Source organism: Lupinus angustifolius, chromosome LG11 (genome assembly GCF_001865875.1).
Source record: "Lupinus angustifolius cultivar Tanjil chromosome LG11, LupAngTanjil_v1.0, whole genome shotgun sequence".
Lineage (NCBI taxonomy): Eukaryota > Viridiplantae > Streptophyta > Magnoliopsida > Fabales > Fabaceae > Lupinus > Lupinus angustifolius.
This window is the reverse complement of record NC_032019.1, coordinates 10472508-10480871: the sequence shown is the minus strand read 5'-3', so window position 1 is coordinate 10480871 and position 8364 is coordinate 10472508.

The following is an 8364-nucleotide window of genomic DNA, read 5'->3' as shown; positions in this document are numbered from 1 at the left end:
TCAAATTCTTGCATCTAGTTCTTGATTTCTTTGAGAGATTTGTGAGGAAAAGCTTTTTCTGAAAAGAGTGTGAATCATTTCTTGAAAACCTAATGCATTAATTTCATTTAGAATTAGGTTCTTGTGGATTTTCTGCTTTATGTTTTAGATTGAGTTTTCAGTTATTGAATCTGAGTATTAAGTACTCAAGTCAATTCAATACATTCTGTTTGAACAAAGAAGTTGATCTCTTTGTGAGTAGTTTCACTACGAGAGAGATCTTTGTAATCTTCACATAGGTTAAGAGGTCTTAGTTCGAGCAATACTGAGGCTGGGCCGATCGTGAAAGGATAGGAGATCCTAGTAGGCGATTTACTTATGTCAAACCTAGGTTGTCAAGCTCATAGGGGCTAACTAAGGATTGACTTAGTTTTTATGATTTTGTAATTGGAAATATTTTTGTAAAACTCACAATTGCAATAGTTGAATAAAAATCTCTCGAGATCATAAGGGAATGCCTATATGTAGTTTAGAGCGGACCACAAACGAACCAGGATAAAATTCCTTGTGCACCTCTTTCTAATCCTTAATCTCTTTACTTTCTATCTTTACTTTGCTGATTAATTGTGTTATTATGAGTTGCATGCTATAATTTGTTTACTGTCTTTCTGCAATCTCATTAATCAATTAATTGTGTAAAGATTCGGTAACCGGTAACTTACTTTGCAAGAAGCCAAAGAATCAAGTTGCACGAGTGTCAGGATAATCGATTATCCACAAGCATAATCAATTATATCCGAACACTATTTAATCGATTAAAGTCCAAGCATAATCGATTACCTACAGTATGTTTTAGTTTTGCGCAAATATAGAAAAATGGGAACAAGTGATCCGTGACACCTATTCAACCCCCTTCTAGTTGTATTCTGACCTGCTGATACCCAACACTCCTCATTTCTGGCTAGTTGTTGTTGAAGTGGAACGATGGGTCTTGATGTCATTTCGAAGAATTTTTTTCTCTCTTGATTCACTCTGTGGTTCTCATAGTGAAGGATATGTTTTTTGTTTTGACTTCATTCCCTGCCATTGTGAAGGAACAATCGCAGAGATTATATTTCGAAAGTGATTTTGGGTTTACTCCCTTGTGCTGTGAAATTATGCATTGGTTCACCGGATTACATCTTGGAAGAGAAAGATAATAATTAATTGTAGAGAATGTGCAATGGTGGTAATCAAATCCTTTAGAACGAATGCTCTGATATCATATTGTGAAATGAAAATACAACTCATTCTCATTATTTATCAAAATTGATTGATTTACAAAGAAGGATATAAGTGTTATATATATTGAAGCACATTGCCTTGTGAAAATAAAAAAGTAACTAAATGGAAAACTAATTCTAACTAATTCTCCTAACAAACTAGTAAACTAATAAACATATGTTGTAAAACAATTTAACATGTGTTAAATGTGTAAAATGTACCAATTACAATAATTATTTAGTAAATGTTTCACTTGATTTTTTAATCAGATAATCGATTAACTACATTGTTAATCAATTAACATTTATGTAGTTAATCGATTAACACTTATCTAATTAATTGATTAACTATACAATTAATCGTTTAACTATTATTGTTGTTCTCTTGTTTCTATGGTAACCTTGTTTTTCAATAATTACCAACTTATGATATTATCAGTTTGACCTCACACTCCTCAAATATTTTCAAGAGTGTGTCACCGGATTTTCAAAACATGAGGAGATTTGAGGTTTGTGTAATAAATAAACTTTAAAAAAATCATAATTCGAACTACATTTAAAAATTTATTATAAATGCACAAAAAAAGATTAATATAAAAATTAAATTTGCTATTAATTTTAACAACATATGTTTACCCTAGTGGTAATGTTTGCATGCGAAACTTTTTTCTAGTACTATTAATAGTATCTCCTCACCTTATAGTAAGAATTAATTCATTTCAGAATTTGTAGTTAGTTCACTTAACAAATATCAGAAATTAAATTTTTAACATTTTGGTTATCCTGAAAATTTAGCGTTGTCTTATTCTACTAAACCAACGCATCGATGGTTGCATGCAAAACTTTTAAGTTTGAGTATAAAATCTACTCTTAATCTTCTTAAGTCAATTTAGATTAATGATGTGAAATTAATGAGATTGACCAAAACCTTATTGATTTTCTTATCGATTTCTGTTTCAGAATGTGGTCTATGCAAAAGGTAATATGCATAAATGGTCTCCATCTAAAGTTCTAAACTCAGACATCTAAGTACTGAAAGTACAATAGTTTATTTTGTATATTAAAAACAATAGTTAAATAGTTTAAAATTTGTGCACTAAAGTGTAAAGTTTTTTGCACTGTCATCCCATCATCCATCATTAAATTAATTTGTAATATTTTTGTTTGAAAGTCGACAATAGTTAATATATGAATGATGGGGATTTGTGATGGTATAAAAAATACTTACACGATCAGAGTATACATATTAAATTCATAGTTAAATGACACCTTACTAATTTTTGGATGCATTATACTAATTTTTAATTGTATACGATAATATTTAATCGTATATCTGTGTTATTTTTACTAGAATATTTATCAAAAATCATTTTTATTACTATGCGTACTTGATTTACTGAGTTGACTTTAATTACAACTTTTCAGTAGAGCTACCTTTGTTTCAACTTCTACAACAGTTAATGCATGACAGGAATTGGTACCATCTTATAAAACGGTGTTAGTGGAAAATGAAAATGTCACATAAAAGAGACAACACAATACTGTAACCCTTGTACGGCCTTACAGGTTCAGTACCCCACGATTATGATACTCCATGGGAAACCAGCCACACCAGATTTAATTACTTTAAGCTTGTGAATAATAACCTTGGGGAAAAATTATAAGGGTAGGAAATAGTTCAATATAATAATTTAAAAGAGGTTAGTATCATCCTATATATAGGAAATATTTGCTCAGAATATGCAATTGATATATGTCGCCTAGTTCTTTTTGTATCTCTAGTTTTACAACAGACACTATGCCAAACATGGTAATAAACATTGATTATTCAACAGCGTAATTTTGAACGACACTGTTTGAAAATGGGGCGGAAGAACATCAACAGCATATAATAAAATAGGCGTTGTTCAACAGCGCATTTTTGACAAAACGATATTAAACAGTAACGTTAGCGATGACTTGAATGATTTATGTTTAACAACGCATTTGTTAGAAAGTGTTGTTGATGTTAATACATGCAACAACGCATAATTAAGGAAGCATTGTTAAAGATAACATAGTAACCTCGCTTTCTTAATTATGCGTTGTTGATGTTTTACGACTTTTTAAACGTCTGAGATATCAATGGTGACAGTTATATGTGTCTCTTCGTTTCTTGAAATACTAATGGTTGAGTGGTTATGTATTTCTTGGTTGTTGAAATATTAATGGTTGAGTGATATGTTATGTGTCTTTTCGTTGTTGAAATACTAATAGTATTGTGGTTCACTCATCTATAAATAGTGTGGTCCACTCAATATTCTATTTCATCAATAAAAATATGTGTTTCTACAAGAGTATGTTCATGAAAATATGAGGAAGAAAATACAAAGTAGTAAAAAAAAAGCAATACTGCAGAGAGTGAAAAAGAGAAAAAAGATCCAAATTTATATAGATGAGTCGAGGAAAAAATTGTGTTTCTGTTTCAGAATCATGTCAATAAGGTCTTTCAGAAAAAAGGTGGTTGTCATACAAGATTTGCGTGACATGAATATTTAGTTCATTGATCTCTTTCAATTGAAAGGAAATAAAAAGAAAATAATAAATGAAGAATTTTTCTTCATCAGCAATTCATTAAGTTCATTGATTTCCTACATGACACTCAGATTTTAAAAGGAAATCAATGAACTGTTATACAAGATTTGTGTAGAGGAGTCGAAGAAAAAAATTTGGACAAGATTAATTTGTAAAGTATTGAGCTTAATTCATTGAGCTCTTTCAATTTTCAAAATGATTCCAGATTTCAGAAGGAAAGCGTTTGTTATACAAGATATGTGTGAGATGAAGATTTGCATAGAGGAGTAGAGGAAAAAATTATTTCCATCATTGATATCATTTTCATTGTATTCTTCATATGTCAAATCATTTAGTTCATTATATTCGCATGTACCAAATCATTTAGTTCATTATAATGTATTTTGACTCTCTGAATGAACAATAAAACAATTATTTTGGATGTTAATTTCTATTTTTTGTTAATTATTTGGATGGTTATTTTCTTTAATACTTTTGTTGTTCATTATTAATAAATTAAACGCAATAAACAAATTAACAATAATTAATAAATACAGAAACAAATTAACAAAATGTAACGTTTAATATTTTTCCAGTTTCGTATTAGTAACCACAATTATATAGTAATCTACTTCATGGCAACTTCATCTTAAATAACTTCAATTTATGATGTATAAATATTTTCCAATTATGTAAAATGTTAATTTAACAGCACACAACTATGAACACATTGTTAAATTGAAAAATAAGTTCAGTTTAACAGCGTATAATTAATATAGCGCTGTCAATTAGATTTTATTCAACAGAGCTACATATCGGTAGCGCTATTGAAGATGTGTTAATGAAAATAAGTAATAAATAGTTGGATACACAATAATAGCGCAATCTGTAATATAAGTTGTTGAAGATGACAATATAAAAGTGATGCTTTTAGTATGCGATGTTGAAGATGTTTATTCAACAACGCTACTGTTAATATGCGCTGTTAAATTCGTAATACAGTTTAAATATCTAAAACATGAATTATTCCCTCTACGCTCTCAAACTTAATCGAAAACAAACCCTCACACTCTCATAAAGGCCAACCATAAAATTCGAAGGGTGGCAACGCATTGGTAAGCTACATTGGTGTTGTTGTTGGGCAGAATCTGAAGCTAACATTCAAGAAATGAAGTGATGTAGGAAATACCATGAAGGAGCTTATTTGGAATGAAATAACAGTAAATTTATTTTTCAGTTTTTGTGTTTTCATGTAATGCACGTATATATGTTACGTTTTCATGCAATGTACGTATATGTGTTATGTTTACATGTCATGTACGTATATGCATGTGTTTTCATGCAATATATAATGTATATGTGCTTTTATTTCATACAACTTTTGATGTTGGTGAGTAGCATGAGGATTATATCCTTAAATTGGATGGCAAGGCTCTCCGACAATTTCGAACTGATGCCGGAAAATTACTTAGAGATGCTTATGACAATGTCAACCTAAAACCTCAAACTAAATATGTAGATATCGTTGATGAAGATGATTGGTTATGTTTTGTATGCATATATATATCTAATTACATAATTATTGGTTATGTTTTGTTAGTTGGAGAACAAAAGTTATACACCTATAACTCCACATGGAGTAGAACTCGATATTCTATGGGTGAGTGCCCGTAAGAAAAAGGTTGGTGTCATCGACAATGAGGAAGTTCAAGAAGCGGAAAGACGTGTTGTAAGTGCTCATTTTTTAATTATACTTGATTTCCATACTTTATATATCAAAATGTGATTAATAAACGTTATGTTTTTTTCTTGATTTGTCACGTTGCCCTAAAAGAAAATGAGGCAAACCCGGATAATCGCATAATACTTGACAAGGTACTAGGACTGCCTATCTATCCTGGCCGTATCCGAGGTGCAGGATTTGGGGTTAGCCAGCAGACATTTGTACCCCATCTAAAGCGTGCAACCAAAGCCCAAATGAGTCAGTTCAAAATCAATTAGATGGCATCATGCAACGATTCAACGAATTTGAGCATTCTCACACATTCATCAACAATCCCAACACTCATTTACTCAGCAGCGAAACACATTTACTCTCAAAATCGACCTCAAAAATCACTCAACCTCAAAATCATTCACTCATTCAACACTAAAAATCATTCACTCATTTTACACGAAAATCATTCAACACCGGTTTCGAAAATCCTTCACTCGTTTAACCTCAAAATCAGCATTTACGCATTCAACACTGAATTGAAAGTGAGTTTTTCATATAGTTATTTGCCTTTTTAATTACATTATATTTAGCTTGTATTGAGTTATAAACATTTTCCTTATAAATAAGTGAAAGTGATTTCACTCATTTAGCTTGTATTGAGCTGGGGTTTCCGAGTTCCGACTCATTTAGCTTACTTTATAAGTTAGGGTTCCCCATTTTTAATTACATAATAATGCATTTGTTCTGCTTGGTGAGCTTAACTCCAAGCTTTAGGGATTTATGCTCATTATATTTTGTTTCTTAATATGAAATGGATCGAAAATGGATGAGTACCAATCGATCGACGAATGAGTATGAAGAAATAGTGAAATCATTTTTTAGGTTTGCAATTAAGAATGTTGAAAACCCTAATAGAAGTGTATGTCCTTGCTTAAGATGTTGTTACTCAAACCGAATTACTCCAAATGAGTTAAAAGTTCATTTAGTGTGTTACGGTATTGATCAAAGTTACACATGATGGACAAGACATGGTGAGACGAGAGACGTTATGGATTGAGATGATGAGATACATAAGAAAGAAACCTACACAAATGCATATGAAGACAATCGTTTCTAGGAAATGACAAACATTATCGAAGAGGATCTTCAGGATTGTTCTGAGATGTTTCAGTGGTTGATAAGTGATGCTGAGAAACCATTATATGATGGTTGTACTAAATTCACAAGATTGGCAGTGGTGTCAAGGTTGTATAAGTTAAAATATGTTAATGGATGGACTGATAAGAGTTTCACCAACTTGCTTGCATTTCTGAAGGATATGTTGTCGGAAGATAATGTGCTCCCTTCTCGAACCTATGATGCGAAACAAATGTTACGCTCCATAGGCATAGACTACACTAGGATACATACTTGTGAAATAATTGCATCTTATTTTTTTTAATGAGTATGCTTCATTAAAGTTTTGTCCTAAATGTAATGTATTACGATATAAGAAGGAAAACTCAATTCTCAAAAAGGTTGTATGGTATTTTCCCATCAAAGCAAGATTGAAGAGTACGTTTAGTAATGCCAAAGATGCAAAGAAGTTAACATGGCATGATGAAGAAAGGATTAAAGATGACAAACTTTGGCATCCTGCAGATTCTCCTCAATGGAGAAAAATTGATCACGACTATCCTAGTTTTGGTTAATAATCAAGAAATCTACGCCATGCATTGTCAACGGATAGAATTAACCCACATAGTCTTCAAAGTTGCTCCCACAGTACATGGCCAGTGATGTTGGTGATATACAACCTACCTCATTCTCTATGCATGAAGCGCAACTATGTGATGGTATCTATGTTAATTTCTGGACCTAAACAACCAGGAAATGACATCGACATATATTTGGCTTCATTAATTGAAGACTTGAAGCAAATGTGGAAGACGGGCATAAATGCATATGATGCGTATAGGGAAGAAAGCTTCAACTTGAGGGCTTTGTTGTTCGGCACAATCAGTGATTTCTCTGCATATGGTAATTTTTCTGGATATAGTACAAAAGGACATTTTGCATGTCCTGTATGTGAAGACAATACTCATTCAATGAGGTTGGAAGACTATAAAAAGAATGTCTTCCTTGGCCATCGTAGATTTTTGCCTTTAGATCATCACTATCGACGATGGAGAAAAGTATTTGATGGAAATAATGAAGAAGGTGCTGCTCCTTTGTCGTGAACAGGTGACCAATTATTTCAAAAGCTAAAGGGTTTGAATACTAAATTTGGTAAACCTTTTGCAAAAGAAATTGTCACAAGTGGGTAGAAGAAAATGTCAATCTTCTTCAAATTGCCATATTGGGGTTCATTATATGTAAGACATTTCCTCGGAGTTATGCATATTGAAAAAAATGTGTTTGAAAGTCTCCTTGGTATCTTATCAATGTCCCTGGTAAGACCAAAGATGGCTTGAATACAAGGTTAGACTTGGTGAGTAAGGGAATAAGAGAGGAATTGGGGCCGATAATGAAGGGAAAACGTACATTTCTACCTCCAGCAGCTTATACTTTGTCGAGGAAGGAGAAAATGGAATTTTGTAAATTTATTCATGGTGTTAAAGTTCCAGAAGGGTACTCTTCCAACATTCCGAACCTCGAATCAATGAAAGATCTCAAGTTAAAAGGTCTTAATTCTCATGATTATCATGTACTTATGGAGCATTTCTTGCCTATTAGAATACAATCAATTCTACCTAAAAACGTTCGAGGAACCATAACTAGGTTATGCTTCCTCTTCAAGGCAATTTGTAGCAAAGTGATTGACCCTAAGAAATTACATGCATTGCAAAGTCAAATTATTTTGACTTTGTGTGA